Source organism: Lepidochelys kempii, chromosome 6, assembly GCF_965140265.1.
Source record: "Lepidochelys kempii isolate rLepKem1 chromosome 6, rLepKem1.hap2, whole genome shotgun sequence".
NCBI lineage: Eukaryota > Metazoa > Chordata > Testudines > Cheloniidae > Lepidochelys > Lepidochelys kempii.
Genome location: NC_133261.1, coordinates 127,273,635 through 127,289,748, shown reverse-complemented (window position 1 = coordinate 127,289,748; position 16,114 = coordinate 127,273,635). Strand labels below are relative to the sequence as shown.

Here is a 16,114-nt window from a genome sequence, read left to right as displayed (position 1 = left end):
TGAGGGTACAGCTGATGCACTGCCCCTTGCTGTGAATTGCCTTGGCCATCCATCCCTTTCCTCTCGTTCCTGTTGAGTAACATTCTAATTCTGTGATGTATTTATGTTGTTTTATGGGAACTCAAATGGGGGACATAAATTCTCACGTGCTGCTTCCAACCGGCGGAGATTTACTGCCTGTGGCTGACCCCGTAAGATTGATGTTCTGCACAACGAGGATCCAGAGAAATGTCTCTCTTGATGGGAGTGTGTAAGAATGTAATTGGGCCTCATTAAACCCACCTTCACTTGGGCATCTGTTTGTGTATGTGCAGCAGTGCCAGGTTTGAAACCAGCGTTAGCACCGCCAGGGGACAGAGAACAGAGCAATTCGCCCTTTTTAGATGGAGAATAGGAACTGAAACCTTGCTTTTCCCAGCTTTACACTAGCTTGAAAGTAGCACCAAGAACAGTTTACACAATCGCTTCCTTGAGTCGTGCTTCTATGCACTGGGAGAAATTCAGATCTTGGTGACATTAATGTAACGCCACTGACTTCAGTGGTGTGACTCTGGATTTCCAGCCAGTGTCAATGAGGTTAAAGTCTGCATTCTCCACCTGTCTGCTGGGGGAGACAGGCAGGAAGCTGCTGCAGATTTTTCGTGTGTCTGGAAGTTCTGCGCAATCCATTGACCATAACTCTAGTACAGTGAATGCACATTCCGATGATGGCATTTACTGTTGCTCATGGACACTTGCTTGAGGGTAGAAAGAGGATTACGGTTCAGACTGATCAAGTGTTCAGTGAGGATCCTTGTCCATAAGTGATGAGTGGGTGACACTAGTGAAATGCTCTATGCTATTTCTTTCATCATCTTTTCTCAGGAAAGAAATACCACAAACGCTACAGTAAAGGCAATATAGTAAACATCCAGGGCCAAGTCCTCGACAGATGGAAATGGATGTAGCTCCATCAATAGAGCTATACCAGCAGATGATCTGGTCCCAATTTCTGATGGCATCTGCCATGAGCTGGATTTTTCATGATCATCGATCAGCTAAATGTAGAAAACTCAAAAGAGCCAGGCTTCACTGACTTCCTTTAGTGAAAGTGTTCAAATCAGGCACTATCCTGCCCTCACTTCTTATTATTATTGGTATTGCCCTAAAGCCCCAGTCATGGCTCATGGCCCATTGTGCAAGGTGCCGTACAAATACAAAGCAGAGAGACAGTTCCTGCCCAGAAGGTCTAAGCATTGTGTAATGATTGTTTCAAAGAAAGTTTAAATCTCTTACAAATAGTCTCATAATCTGCACATTGACTGAAACAGCCTGGTTTTAGCAGCGATTGGGGATTGGTCAGCTCCCAAAGGTTCCCTTGTTCATTTATCCAGAGAGATAGATGACAAAAGGTTGTCCTACCCACCTGTGACAAAGTAGAGACTTTGTTGGCTAAGAGTTAAGAGCCTTGGAACGTCTTACCTTCTTTCTTCTTATGATAGTATGTAATGTACCTAGCGGCATCCCCTCTATCATATGGTAATCTCATTGTGGCAGGGGCCTTCTCTCCAGCAGCACTATATAAATATTATTTCTTCTGGAGTATTCCTCCCAAATGAACACAGAGTCTTAAATATTGGGGCTTCCTTGATCTTCAGGCTTCACTGTACCATGAAGTATGCCTAATATAGACAAGGGCATCTATATATATGTACCATATATCAGCTGAGCTACATAGAAAATAATAATGCTTAAGGAGCTGATCCAAAGCCCACTGAAGACAACGGGAGTGTTTCTTTTGACTTCAGTGACTCACAGACTCTAAGGTCAGAAGGGACCATCCCTGACCTCCTGTACATTGCAGGCTACAGATCCTCACACACCCACTCCTGTAATAGACCTCTAACCTCTGGCTGAGGTACTGAAGTCCTCAAATCATGATTTAAAGGCCTCAAGTTACAGAGAATCCACCATTTGTACTAGATTAAACCTGCAAATGACCCATGCCCCATGGGCTTTGATCTTACTGTACAGGCCTGATGTCACTGTACAGCACTTTTTGGCCAAAATCTGTTCCTGATGAGTGACTTTTCTATCATGCACTGCCTCATTCCTGTCAGTTCAGAAGGGGAATGTGTGGGGCCAGGTAGTGTGAAGAAAAGGTCCTTGCTAATCACTAACACCCACTTCTGCAGGAGCACACTTGTCAGTTGTTGAGCCTGATGGAACATCCAGAGAAGTAGCCTGTGTCGGGCATAGGGGGATCTATGTTGTTTCTCCCAGGACATGGAGAAAATTGTGCCTATTGTCAGGCAGTAAAGACTTGATCCTGCCACATTGGAGACAATGGGAATTTGATCAGGATTCCCTAAATACCAGCACTGAAGAGGTTAAAATCTGGTGTACATGTGCTGGTGTAAATCAATGGCACCCCCGTGAGTGAGGGTCTGGCTGTGAATAGAGCCCCACTGGAACATCATATAAAAAAGTAGAGCGGTGAGCCAGCTGTGCTGTAGTTCAGGTTAGTGATCTCAAAGGGCTGCCCAGAATCCTGGCAAACCCATGTGACATCAGCCGCTTGCCTGGCCTTGTTTAGATTGACAATGTCCGTATTGCTGTATCAATGACCCACTAGTGAACTGGCTGATACTTACACAATGAGTCATTGTTCTGGCACAATTCCCTGCTCTCCAAACACATTTTTTCACCTACCTTTGGAATGTGGGACGACTGACCTTGCGAATCAAAACTCAAGCAGGAAAAGCGGGGCCGTCAGTGGCTTTACTGCGGAGAGGGCAAGCAGTGGGGGAGCATTTTTCCAGGCACTATGTGACCAAATGACGATTTTAAAGTGGAAGGCCAGGGGCAGTTTAAGACAGATATCGTAGTTGCTCCTGGGCCTGATGAAAAAGTTGCACACACACACACACATACACAGCTTGTTTTTATATACAGTGGGCTAAATTCTGTCCTCATTTACACCCATGTAACTGACAGCAGCGTGTGTACGCATTTAATTGCAGACACAAATTCCTAGCTCACTGAAAACTATGAAGATGAAAGGATGCTGTGTGTCCACAATTTGCTACAACACTAAATCAACAAAGGATGTTGACATTGCTGCTATTCCTTACAGTCTTCAGCTGTGTACATAACGGCATTGAGCTGCTCACAAAAGGCATTACATACTTACGGGTGCTTAGGCTGATCAGCAAAACCAACCTCATCTGAAAGATGCTGTCTTGCCCTGGATTTCTGTTTGCGGAGTACAGTGACAGAGAATTATTAGAGGTGTTAACAAAACAAACTAGCTCTTACTCTTCATTATTGTGAAGCTGGTACAATAAGGACAGCCACTACTCTGCAGAAATAAATAACACTGCAGGATGCAACAAACAGTTTCCCAAGCCCCAGATCATATTAATCATCCTTGCTCCCACTGAGCTATAGAAAACTGGGCTGGACTCATCCAGAAATCACAGATTGGACTGGTAAATAGAGAGATACAATGTGCAACTTTTTGGTTCCACTTTATAATTGAATCTGGCCATGGAATTAAAAACGCTGTGCACCCCAGAGGATTGTACTCAGTGCCTCAGGATAAAGAGACAGGGGAGAAAGGATACAAAGCAGGATGTAGCGTTCTAGGAGGACTTTTATGCAAATTGTAATTCTACAAAATCAATCTAGTTTTGGGTTTTTTTGGAGTCAGTGGATATTAGCTACTAGCTTGAAAAGTGTGAAGCAGGCACAGCCCTGGTGATGGATACAAGAGGGAATAAATTCACTTATAAGGAGCAAACACTTTGGGACTGAAGAGAAAGAAACAGGATGGACGGTCTCCTGATTAATGCATGGAACAGAAGTTAGGGGTCTATTACAGGAGTGTTAGGTGAGGTTCTGTAGTCTGTGATGTGCAGGAGGACAGACTAGATCAGAGGTTCTCAAACTGTGGGTTGGGACCCCAAAATGGGCTGCGACCTCATTTTAATGAGGTCACCAGGGCTGGCTTAGTCTTGCTGGGGCCCAGGGCTGAAGCCAAAGCCCTGGGCAGCGAGGCTCAGGTTGGGCTTCGTCTTTGGTCCCCCCACCTGAGGCAGCAAGGGGGTCACGGTGCAATGAAGTTTGAGAACTCCTGGACTAGATGATCATGATGGTCCTTAATGACCTTAAAGTCTCTAAGTTCACACCCTAGTTCTGCCACTCTCTTCCTGTGTGACCTTGGGCAAATCATTTAACCTCTCTGTGCTTAGTTCCCCATCTGTAAAATGGGGATAATACTTTCTTGCAGCCTTTAGCTGTCTTGTCTATTTAGATTGTAAGATCTCTAGGGCAGGGCCTGCCTCTCACTAAGTGTATGAACAGCAGCTGGCACAGTGGGGCCCTGATCAAGGTGGAGTCCTCTAGATTCCACTGTAATACAGATGATGATGATGATGATAGTGAATAAATAGATCAAGTGTAGGTATTGTCTTTGTGTGGTACAAACTGCTCTGATCACATGGAATAAGATCATAGAAATATAGGGCTGGAAGGAAACTCGAGAGGTTATCTAGTCTAGCCCTCTGTGCTGAGGCAGGAACGGAAAGGTGTGAAAGAATCCCATGTACCCATGAACTCGAAGCATCATGCTCATGAATAAAATGTGGCCCACTACCTGTCACAGCTGGTCATGGGCAGCCAGATGCCACAGTCATGAGACAGGAGTCCAGAGTTAGCTAGATCGGAATACCAGGAGGTCAGAACCACAAGTCAAGACCCAGATTGAGGCCAGATCAGGATACCATGAGGTCAGAGGCAAGAGACAAAATGGAGGTGGGGAACCACAAGTCAGATGCTTGGAGTCCCGCCAGGTCAGAATGCTGGGAAATCCAGCCGGGGTAGCAGGAAGCACAAGGCACGCAGGGCAGAGCCTACTTGGTCAGACAGCTTCCTGTTCCTGCTGCTGGCTTAAGTAGGGCCAGCGGGCCAATCAGCCGCTCTGGGACTCTGCCAATCAGACCTAAGGGGCGGAGCCTCACACTGGGGGCTGGGCTTTGTGGGTCCCAGGTCAGCTGTTGCCAGTAGGCTGCCAGGTGTAGGGTTGGAGCATGTCTGCTCCCATGAACCTCGCAGGGTCGTGACAGAGTTGCTCGTTAATGTGAATTTCGATTGATGAGGCAGCACCATTGCCAAGACAGACCAGGTCACCGCAAGGACAGTATTTGCACAAGCTTCAAAGTAAATACAGACTGAGGAGCATTCGATGGAGCTGGCATGATGGAGCGGAGAATGCTGGGTCACAAACAACCAATGTCAGATTCCCAAAGTCGACCAGATTCCAGGTAGGTGGAACTTACGTGGCCCAATACCTCAGAGCAACTGACAACGCTTAGGGACGTTCTGCCTCAGTAAATGCATCTTCTAGGATTAGCACTGGTTTAATTCCTCTTGGTGTGGGACAGCTCTAAGCATAGTCTCTGACTTATTGCCATGGTGACACCAACCAGAGAGGAAGTAGAGGCCTCATCTTCTAGGGCAGCAGAAGCTTTGGAATCAAGACTAGCAGAATCAGCAGACTGTTCTCTAAAGTGACTCTCTGGCCATGTGTTGTTAAACCACCGAGCCCATGGTAGTGGAGTGTGACTTTGTCCTAACTAACCTGTACCAAGGCAAAGGGTGTTATTTCTGCATTCATGGATAGTAGGTAAAAGACGATGGTACAGTCTCATGTCACTTGTGAATAGGGTGACCTGACAGCAAATGTGAAAAATCGGGACGGGGGTGGGGGGTAATAGGAGCCTATATAAGAAAAAGACCCCAAAATTGGGACTGTCCATATAAAATCAGGACATCTGGTCACCCTACTTGCTTTTCATGGTCAAAAACTATTTTTTTCTGATGCATTTCTTTGAAAAACACTCTGAAACAATGCCTCTGAACATTGGGGCCATGCATGAGCACTCCACCTGCCCAGCTGAATCTAATACATGCTGTTGACCCTTGGGCCAAGCAGTTAGCCAATATCTGAGGCCTTAATGTATTTCTGTTAGGAGGAGAAACTGACTATACAAATCAAGTATTTCTTTAGTATAACCCTGTTTTCTTTACAAAGAACCTACGCAAAGTCCTGCTTCCCTGAACGCTGGAGGAACCCATGAAAATTCTAAGCCTGCCTTTCCAGCCAGCTCTCTGCCCAAAAGAAGCACTCTCTTCACTCCCTCCCAAGGTCACATTTACCCGGCTTCTCTCATTGGCTGCTCGCTTTCTGGTTCCTTTCACACACCTTCCAACAGAGAACTGCGACCAAATCAGTGCTCTAAGCCTGAATGTGCAATCCGACTCCAGGGAAACCTCGGAGGCCTCATGGCTCACCTACTACTCAGGCTTTGCCTTAGTGGTTGGGGCCTTGGGCAGTGGCTTTGGTTGTTTTAGCTATTATTAAACCATAGGGCATTTAATTTGCTCACTCATTTAGCCTAAATGAAAAGATGGTTAGCACACCTATCAGCTTCAGTGAGGTCTGTGACGGCCCATAAATTAGTTGAAATGAGAGGCGGCATTGCCTAATGGAGGGAGCACTGAACTAGAACTCAGGAGGTCTGGCCTGCTCGGTGACCTTGGGCAAGTCACCTCTTTGCCTCAGTTTCCCCATCTGTACACATAAGGTTGATACTGACCTTTTGTGAGTGGGCTTTGAGACCTGCTGATGAAAAATGCCATGTAAGATCTCGGAATAATTATTTTATTTATTTTAAGTCACTTAAAAATGGCACTTAGAGTCCTAAATCATTTAGACCCAGATCCTCAAAGATAGTTAGATGCCTAACCCTGGGCCTTAGGCACTTCTGAAAATTGTATCCCTCCTATAGCTATTGATGGATAGATTAGAAAACATAGTAAGATTGCCCAAGCATTTTATCTATTTATTCTTGAAAAATCTATATTATAGGTAAGAAGGCAAGTTTTGCAGCCAATTAAAGTGTCACTATAAGAAATATTTCCCCCCTACCCCTGCCCCCAAGTAAATATTACTGCATAGAGTAATGGGATTATTAGTACTCGAAGGCAGCAGTTTAGAAACCCCCTTAAACAGTAAAAACACAGTAGTAAGATCCTGGACTGGATGACAAAAGGCCCATTCAGCATAAATTTCAGCTTCTCCATGTTGCTAACATTTTCAAGATCTCATAATTGGTGAGTTTTCAGAGTAACAGCCGTGTTAGTCTGTATTCGCAAAAAGTACACAAGTACTCCTTTTCTTTTTGCATAATTGGTGAGTTAGTCATGCTTGTGGTTTGAACCAAGGGCTCAGATGAGATGAAGTGAGATGGCAGCCAAGTTTAAAACATGCTGGAGACATCATAAAACAGAAATTGGTGGCATTTCTGCATGGATCTGAAGTAAAACAACAAGACAGTGTGAAAAAGGACTAGGTTTCCGGGTAGAATCTGTTAGTAACATTTTGGGGTATGTCCCATTTTAGCACGGGCGTTTTGGTTATTTTAAAACTATATGGCAAGATTCTAATCTGGGTTACACTACTGTAAAACTGAATCACTCCAACTGGAGAAAGTCTATACTGACTTCAATAGTTACACCCATGTAAATCTGAGACCAAAATCTGATCTCAAGTGCCAGATTCCTTCCACCTGTACCTCCAATGAAGTCAATGCATTTACACCAGGGATGAACCAAACTTTGTGTTCATTTAATTCTGACTGTAGTTACAGCAGTGGAACTGATGTGGTTGAGGGTAGACATTTATCCCATAGTGACATTTGGGCAAACAAGGAGTCATTTGTTAATTTACGGTGAAGATTTGTCTTTAAATAGAATATTGTGTACCCGGATCAGAGTAGCAATCAGACACACTGCTTTTTAACTCTTTGATTCCTTGACGTTAACTTGATACTTCATGTGCCCTCTGTGGGGTGGGGGAGAGAGAGAGAGACCCCCACCCCCGATGAAGAGTTTCTTTTGGAACTATGCAATTGCCAATGACAGAGGTAGAACAATGTAATTGATCCAGTGCTGTGAACCAAAGTGAAGGCTCTGATCCTGCAGTCAGATCTGCTCCTGCAGACAGACAGACCCTTCTGCTTATGCAAAATCTCACTGAAGTCACTGGAGCTCCAGGCGATTGAAAGTCCTGCCCCCACATCCAATTACAGGATTGGGGCCTACATGTGTTAGGTGTATCCAGATCTTGCCTCCCCCTGGACCCTCTGTTGTCGATGATGATGTCACTACAGTCATGCATATCAAGGAATGTCTAACGACTGAGACAGACAAACCACTCAGTACTAGGTCCGGTTGCCAACAATGCATTGCTCTCTCTGAAACAGCATCCAAATGGCTCATGACCACTGGTTTTATGTCCTGCCGCTTAGTTACTCCCTGTTGAAAATAGGTGTCTTTACAAAGCCCCGCACAAAGGAATAAACAGTTGTTGCTAAGAATAAAAATATTGACTCTCGTACTTTATATGATTGTCTTAAAACGCTGTGCTTACAGCAAAATCCTTGTGTATAAAGATCTGACAAAAGAGGATTCCCTAGATCAATTTTATAAAGTAAGTGGTGCAATGGATCAGTAATTCCTGGGGGATAAATGCCTCCCCTGGCCCAGTTACTCGACTATATTGGTTCTACTCCCCGTTAACACAGCTCCTCTACCACTTCAGCACCAGAGGACGGAGTAAATCTGGTTGCATAAGTAAAGTCAAGCACTTTCTGTGCAAGACTCCTGATCGGTCCGAAGATGACCCGAATAAAATAGAATCTTTAGCCATCCCCAAAATCAAGCCCTCCACTGAACTGCATCAGGTAAAGCACTGGAAATGGCCGTCTGCCATAGCTTTAGACCTGAGATGGTGGTATTAGTATTTGGATTGCATTAGCTTTGAGAAGCTCCAGCCCTGGTGAACACTGCCCCCCCCCCAAAAGAAGTCTTCAGATCCCATGAGCTGCTACAGCAAACGCCACGACCCCCCCACCCCGCCCTGCTTTTGGCCAAAAGGCTTCCAAGAATGGAACTAGACGACAAGAGCCATAAAGAGGGGTGGTTCTGAACGTTGTAATCAGACTCAAAATGCCTACTTTTTATTTCTCTTCTTCTCCCAACAGCACAGTGTGTAATGTAGCATGTTATAGGAGGCCAACAGCCAAAGGGAAACAGCTAGCTCAGGCAAGTGTCATCATGACATTGCAAAAATACATCCCCAGAATGTCCTCACGGCAGCCATCTTTCCTTGCCCTCTGTTCTAAACCTCCTGGCTGTCATGGCCAATAAAGACTTCCTTAACTATCTCATACTTGGGCAGGCAGAAATGGAATGGTCATCACATGGCAAACACCTTGACTTTCTGGCCTCCTAAATGACTGCCGGATAACTGATGTGTTTTCAAACACAGTCATTTGGTTTCCAGAAGGCTAACTTTTCTAAATACCTTCTGTAGCCCTAAGACTCGAATTGACTGAGCCATGTCAGACTCTGGCCTTCAGCCAGAAGAAATGTTGCCCGTCTCAACTGCAGAACTAAGACACCTTGTCCCTCCTCAGCTTGTCACACTTTTAGGCTCAGCAGGATGATAAAAATTCATTTTGAGCCCAAAGTAAAGCCATGGGAACTTGCGGGAACTTGCCCGGAAAGCAAGCTTGCTGTTTTTTTGTTGTTGTTTTTTTCATCAAATAACTTGCCACCAAAGCCTGCAAGAACACGGAGAGCTTAAAGTCAACAGAGAAAAGTGTTATATTCTTAACATGTCTTATAGCCACTCCAGGAGAGGTTGTTGCTGCAGTGTTCTCATGCAATAGGATGTGGGGTCAAGGACCAAATAACTGACTGGTAGAGCTGGTTGAAAAATGATAGTTGTAGGGAGTGGGGGGAGGTGGTTGTTTCTTTTTTGTCAGGAAGTTTACAAAAGATCTTTTTCTTCAAAATATCCTTTCAAAAATGTTTAGTTTTTTGAGAGAAAAACTAAAGACAAAACTGGGGGCAAATCTTTTTCTTTTCAAAAACCAAAAAAACAATGGGGGTGGGGTTAATTTTTTTTGGAGGGGGGGTTCAGTACAAATGTTCAGTTTTAGAAAACCAAATGCCAACACTATTTTATCAGAAACCAAAACAAAACAAAAAAAATCCATTTTTGAACCACTGAAAATGGGTCAGCCTTTGCTTTTTGAAAATCATATATTTTTTTCGGTGCTTTTTTTAAATAGATAAATCAGAACATTGTGAAGGGAACAGAAGTCCGTGCATTGCCGTCAAATGTCATGCTTTCAAGAGCTGCATGAAAAGTCCTGGTCTTTGGGTATTCCCTCTATTACTCGAGGGGTTAACCTAAGAAGGGAAGCGAGGGCAAGCCAAGTAACCCTTTAAATCTCTGGGTTGCCTTTTTCCCCCCATTGGTTTGATGCTAATTGAATTGGTCCCTGCTGGTTGCCCCCTTCTCAGGCAATGCTAGGCCTGTTAAGCAGGTCTGAAGGATTCCGTGGGGACTCATGTTCAGATATTCTTTTTTTCCACTGTATTCTAGCTTCTCCGGCTGAACTGTCATTTCTCACCGTCCATCATTGTCTGTCAGGACCCACATCAGCATGGAGAGAAGCAACAGCTCCTCCTGATCCCCTGTAAGACGGGGGAACGTCCTAACACTGAGCCAGTCTTTCATGCAGATCATTTAGCTGATGATTTTTGCTTCTCTTCCTGCTCCCAGCAGATCCCAGAGAAGACTGCTATTTTGGTTACTTTCCTGAGCCCAGGTCAGAGCCAAAAAGTAAACAACCAGCATAAATATAGGGCCCAGGTCATTAGCGTGCGTAAATCGGTGTAGATCCATTGATTTCATTCCTCCAGTGGAACTGTGTCGACTGAGGCCAGCTAAGGCTCTGGCCCTAGATTTTAGGTCAGAAAATGTATTATTTAAAAATCCAGGGCCAGAGTCTCGTCCGGTGTAAACGATGCAGCTCCACTGAAATCTATGCTAACTTATCCCAGCTGAGAATCTGGCCCATGATACTTAGCCCAATAATGCCCTTTTCAAGTGCTTCCATTGTGCTTTGAGTTCTCTGAGCTCACTCTCTCTTTCCTCCACGCTTCTGCTCCCCCCACTAGTGTCCAATACAAGTCACCACAATAATTCTCTTCAGAGCAGGGACTGTCTCTTTTATTCTGTGATTGTACCGCGCCTGGCACAACAGGGTCTTGACCCAGGCTCTTAATGCTACAAATATATCATACTAATCTATGAAAATATTAGGTTTCAGAGTAGCAGCCATGTTAGTCTGTATTCGCAAAAAGAAAAGGAAGACTTTTGGCACCTTAGAGACTAACCAATTCATTTGAGCATAAGCTTTCGTGAGCTACAGCTCACTTCATCGGATGCATTCCACTGAATGCATCCGATGAAGTGAGCAATGCATCCGATGAAGTGAGCTGTAGCTCACGAAAGCTTATGCTCAAATAAATTGGTTAGTCTCTAAGGTGCCACAAGTCCTCCTCTTCTTTTTATGAAAATATTATTGTTCCTTGAGCTCTCCTCCGCCACCATCCTCTGTCCCCTGGAGCCTGAGCTCATGTGCACCAAACAAAACCCTCTTTCGAATGCACGAACAGTGCCGCAGGGAACGCTCCGCCTGTCCAGAAGTTGATTGACAGGCCGTCAGGTGTATTCTCTCTCTGTAGTGAGTTGGCATCTGTACAGAGCTTTGAACGGGTGAATTGCTGTGTAAATGCTAAGAACGATGATTATCTAGAGCCTAGCAGGTGGGTAGCATTGGCCTTGAAACCTGGTGCCCTGGCTAGCGGCTCCCGGAGTGTACCTCAGTTCTCACACTACAACAGGAGCAGAGAGTAGCACAATGTGATGGCTCCAAGGCATTGAAAGCTTTTTGGGGGGTGTAATTATAAGATATATAAATAAAACAAAACCCAGCAATGGCTACTGGGCATCTATGTTTGTGCGCAGCCAGCGCCTGGGAACCACACTGGAAACATACGGGTTGTTGTCACTCTCCATTGTCTGCTCCACATAAAGGCTTATGTATCTGCTGCTGCTCCCATGTAAGAGACTTAGGTGCCTAAATACCTCTGGGGATCTTAGCCCTGCTCTTTAGCTGAAATGCCGGCGCCTCATGCTTTTAACTCTGGAGGTCCTGGGTTCAAACCCTGGGGTCAGTCCAAGACATTGCCATCTTTGGTCCTATGATAAACTCTGTATTGTCAACGGGAAGGCCGGGCATTGGTGGCAGAGCTGTGCTCCACCTGTTGGCCTTCCTTTAACCCCTGGGTATTGGAGAGTCTTATCCTCACCCTCCCTTTTGCTCTGCCATGCTGGCTGGGGCAGGCTGGATGGCCTGGTACTGAAGGTGCAGGGAAGGGAGATAGCAGTTAAAAGATCTGTGAATTCGAACTGAACTGCATGGGGCAAGTCTCTGTCTTGGCCGTTTCTAAGGGCTGGCACGATGGATGGACTCTTACACAGCAGTGTCTGGCAAAAAGGCAAGTGCTCCACTAAAAGAACCAACCACTGCCATCTGCCAAAAAACAGGACCGGCACAAAACCCTGCTCATAAAATCGCCATATGCTCTATTCGTTGGAATGAAATATTCTCATGGAGCTGTCTTCCCCCACTGCCGGGCAGGTGGGGCTGTCACCCGTCTCTTCACTCACAATACATTCTCACTTACTTTACCATGGCAGCACCGTTATCTTGGAGAGCTGGACGGGCAGCCTCCTCTGAGCTGGGGATATCGTCACGCTGGACACTCTGAGGACATGAACATGTGCACTCAGACCTAACACAAGACATCACCTCAAGTTATTCCCAATCTGGGAAGAGATGCCTGAAGGTGGCAGTTCTCAGGTGGCACCATGCAGGGCTTCTACCATACCTTTTAACTGGTCGATTGCTTTACTTTCTCTTTTTAACCCCAGCTGACTGTGTTCCCCCTCATTCCTAGTTTGCTTCTTCTGGATCAAACAGAGTTATGCAGGAAATCACCCTGTATGCTTGATCCTGACAAGGGAACTCAACAGCCAGTTTATAATCAGAACAGGAAAGGAATGGAAACAAGTGAGCGGCGTGATCTTACTTTTCAGTTTAATAGGTTGTCTATCATAGATCTACAAGGTGATGACTTGACTTCCATTCTTGTACGGCTCCGAATGCTGGGCACTGAGGGAGAGACAGGAACAGATATTGAATGCAGTTGAAATGAAAATGTTAAGATGAATGCTTGGCGTTATGAGGATAGCACATGTTCGAAAGGAACACATTTAGGGAAGTTGCGAAGGTGGTACCAATTATAGAAAAGTTACGGGAGTCCAGGCTTAGATAGCTTGGCCATATGACCAGCCGATTGGAAGACTATATAGGAAATATAGAAGCAGAAGGGAAGAGAAGAGTTGGAAGACCCAAAAGTAGATGGACGTCAAACAAAAGGATTTGATTAGCTGTGGAGTTTCCAAGGAACTGCTTCAAGACAGACTAGAATGGAGAAGGACTTGAAGAGCCGACCTCGTATAGTAGATGGGACTAAGGCTAGAAGAAGAAAGGGAGATGCTGTCAGGCTGAGGCTATTGAGAGAGCAGAGTTTGAACCACCAGTAAGGCTGCTGGGTATGATCCTTTGTTACTCACCATCCAACAAGGCAAAGTAAACTGATGGGGAAAACATGCTGCAGGCTTGTGGACCAGCAAGACTCCTATCCCCATCTTGAAGCATGAGGAACACGGGAGTTTCCAGACTGGATCAGAGGGTGACGAGAGGAGAGAGACTGTGTTTGGGGGGGAAGGGGATTTCTGATGAGGTATTTTTGTACTGTATTGTGTTTTTTATCCCCAACTGGGTTGGGGGTCACTGAAAAAGGAGAATGAGAGAACACAAAAAAAGAGAGAGAACAGGGATCGTCTTGGGGAAATTTCTGGGCGCCACATTTCAGGAAAGATGTGGACAAATTGGAGAAAGTCCAAAGAAGAGCAACAAAAATGATTAAAGGTCTAGAAAACATGACCTAGGAGGGAAGATTGAAAAAATTGAGGTTTTTAAGCTGGAGAAGATAAGACTGAGAAGGGACATGATAACTTTCAAGTACATAAAAGGTTTGTTACAAGGAGGAGGGAGAAAAAATTTTCTCGTTAACCTCTGAGGATAGAACAAGAAGCAATGGGCTTAAATTGCAGCAAGGTGGTTTAGACTGGACATTAGGAAAAAACTTTATAACTGTCAGGGTGGTTAAGCACTGGAGTAAATTGCCCAGGGAGGTTGTGGAATTTCCATCATTGGAGAGTTTTAAGAGGAGGTTAGACAAACACCTGTTCGGGATGGTCTAGATAATACTTAGTACTGCCATGAACATAGGGGATGGGACTAGATGACCTCTCAAGATCCCTTCCAGTCCTACGATTCTATGAAAGGTCTGATATCCTGTCTGACAAATGCTAACGCCAGCTGCCTCAGAGGATGGTGCAAGAAACTCCCTAGTGGGCGATTATGGAATAACCTGCCCATGTGGGTAGTTCCTTTTTAACTTCTATCAGTCAGTTACTAGTTTTTTCCATGAATGAAAGCACCAAGGTTTAAATTACCTATATCCCTGTTTCCTTTGAGTCTTGCCTAAGAGCTCTGTGTAACTCGAAAGCTTGTCTCTTTCAACAACAGAAGTTGGTCCAATAGAAGATATTACCTCCCCCATCTTGTTTCCCTTTGCCTATTTGTTATTCGGTATGTGTGATTGTTCACCCAAGTCATATGCAAGGTCATACATCTAGGAACAAAGAATGTAGGTCATACTTACAGGATGGGGGTTTGTATCCTGGAAAGCAGTGACTCTGAAATGAATGTAGGGGTTGTGGTGGAAACTAAATGAACATAATCTCCCAGTACGATGCTATGGCAAAAAGGGCTAATGCAATCCTTGGGTGCATGAGCAGGAAAATATCGAACAGGAGTAGGGAGGTGGTATTATCTCTCTATATAGCACTGGTGAGTCCATAACTGGGTACTGTGTCCAGTTCTGGTGTCCACGCTTCAAAACGGATGTTGAAAAAATCAGAAAGGGTTCAAAAAAAGAGCAGTGAGAATGATTTGAGGTCTGGAAAACCTTCTTTACATTAAAAATTTAAAGGAGCTCAATCTATTTAGCTTAATGAACAAAAGATTGAGAAACGCAACTGGATCATGATCTAGAAGTACCTCCATAGGCAGATTTTTGCTACTGGAGGGCTCTTTAATCTAGCAGACAAAAGCATAACAAGATCCAGTGGCTGGAAGTTGAAGTCAGCAAAGTTCAAATTGGAAATAAGGTGCACATCTTTAACTCTGCAGGCAATCAAATATTGGAACAAATTATCCAGGGACATGGTAAATTTTGCATCACATGGTGTGTTTAAATCAAGTCTGGATGTCTTTCTAAAAGAATGTTGTCATTCAACCAGAAACTATTGGGTTGGGTGCAGGAATTCTCGGGTGAAATCTCTGGCCTGTGTTGCACAGGAGATCAGACTAGATCACACTGAACCCTTCTGGCCTTGGAATCCCTGATTATCTACTAGGTGGTTTGCAAATGACCCAGAGGGGGAAATGTTTGCATAAAGGGCTCAGTAGACAATTCCAAATAATGATCAGAGATGTAAAAATTCAAGGGCTAGCTGATGTAGGTCAGTGTAGCTCTGACTTCAATAAGCTATGCCAATTTACACCAGCTGAGGATCTGGCCCAAAATGTTTATCAATAATTAACCAGTGGAAAAAAGGCTAAAATCATTGACTGAAATACTTGCCATTAATAGTGTGTCCTGGATGAGAAGGGCTGGATGAATAGTGAGTGGCGAATGGTAGCACTGTGACTTTCAACTTATTTCAGCAGCATTCACTATCCAAATATGTTTAGTGCATTTCACCATGCAGCAGACAAAGACATCATTCTCTCCTTTATATTAGCAAGTATTCCAGGTCGCAATTACACAGCCACAGGCATAAAACTGGTCTGACCTTTCTGCAAAGTAAGATAACTCTTAAATGTACAGGCATCAGATCTACCAGCTCTTGAAGATATTCACCAAGTCCTGTTGCTATTTACACTACCGAGTCTATCTTTGGAGTGAGGTGTAAAAACAATCATACTATCTTCTTGGCTGTGTCCGCCCTCAA

General features: G+C 44.6%; 1 protein-coding gene across 2 annotated transcripts in view; it reads left to right on the top strand.

The window, feature by feature from the left end:
- FRMD6 (FERM domain containing 6) overlaps positions 1-16,114 on the top strand; it is a 108,554-nt gene that overhangs the window by 6,032 nt on the left and 86,408 nt on the right. The window contains exon 1 of one of the 2 annotated variants that reach the window (XM_073350154.1): positions 3,894-5,303. The exons of the other annotated variant lie outside the window; for it this stretch is intronic. The gene's annotated coding sequence lies outside the window, so the exon portion shown is untranslated. Of the gene's footprint in view, positions 1-3,893; positions 5,304-16,114 lie in introns of those variants that run through there. 2 annotated transcript variants of the gene reach the window in all.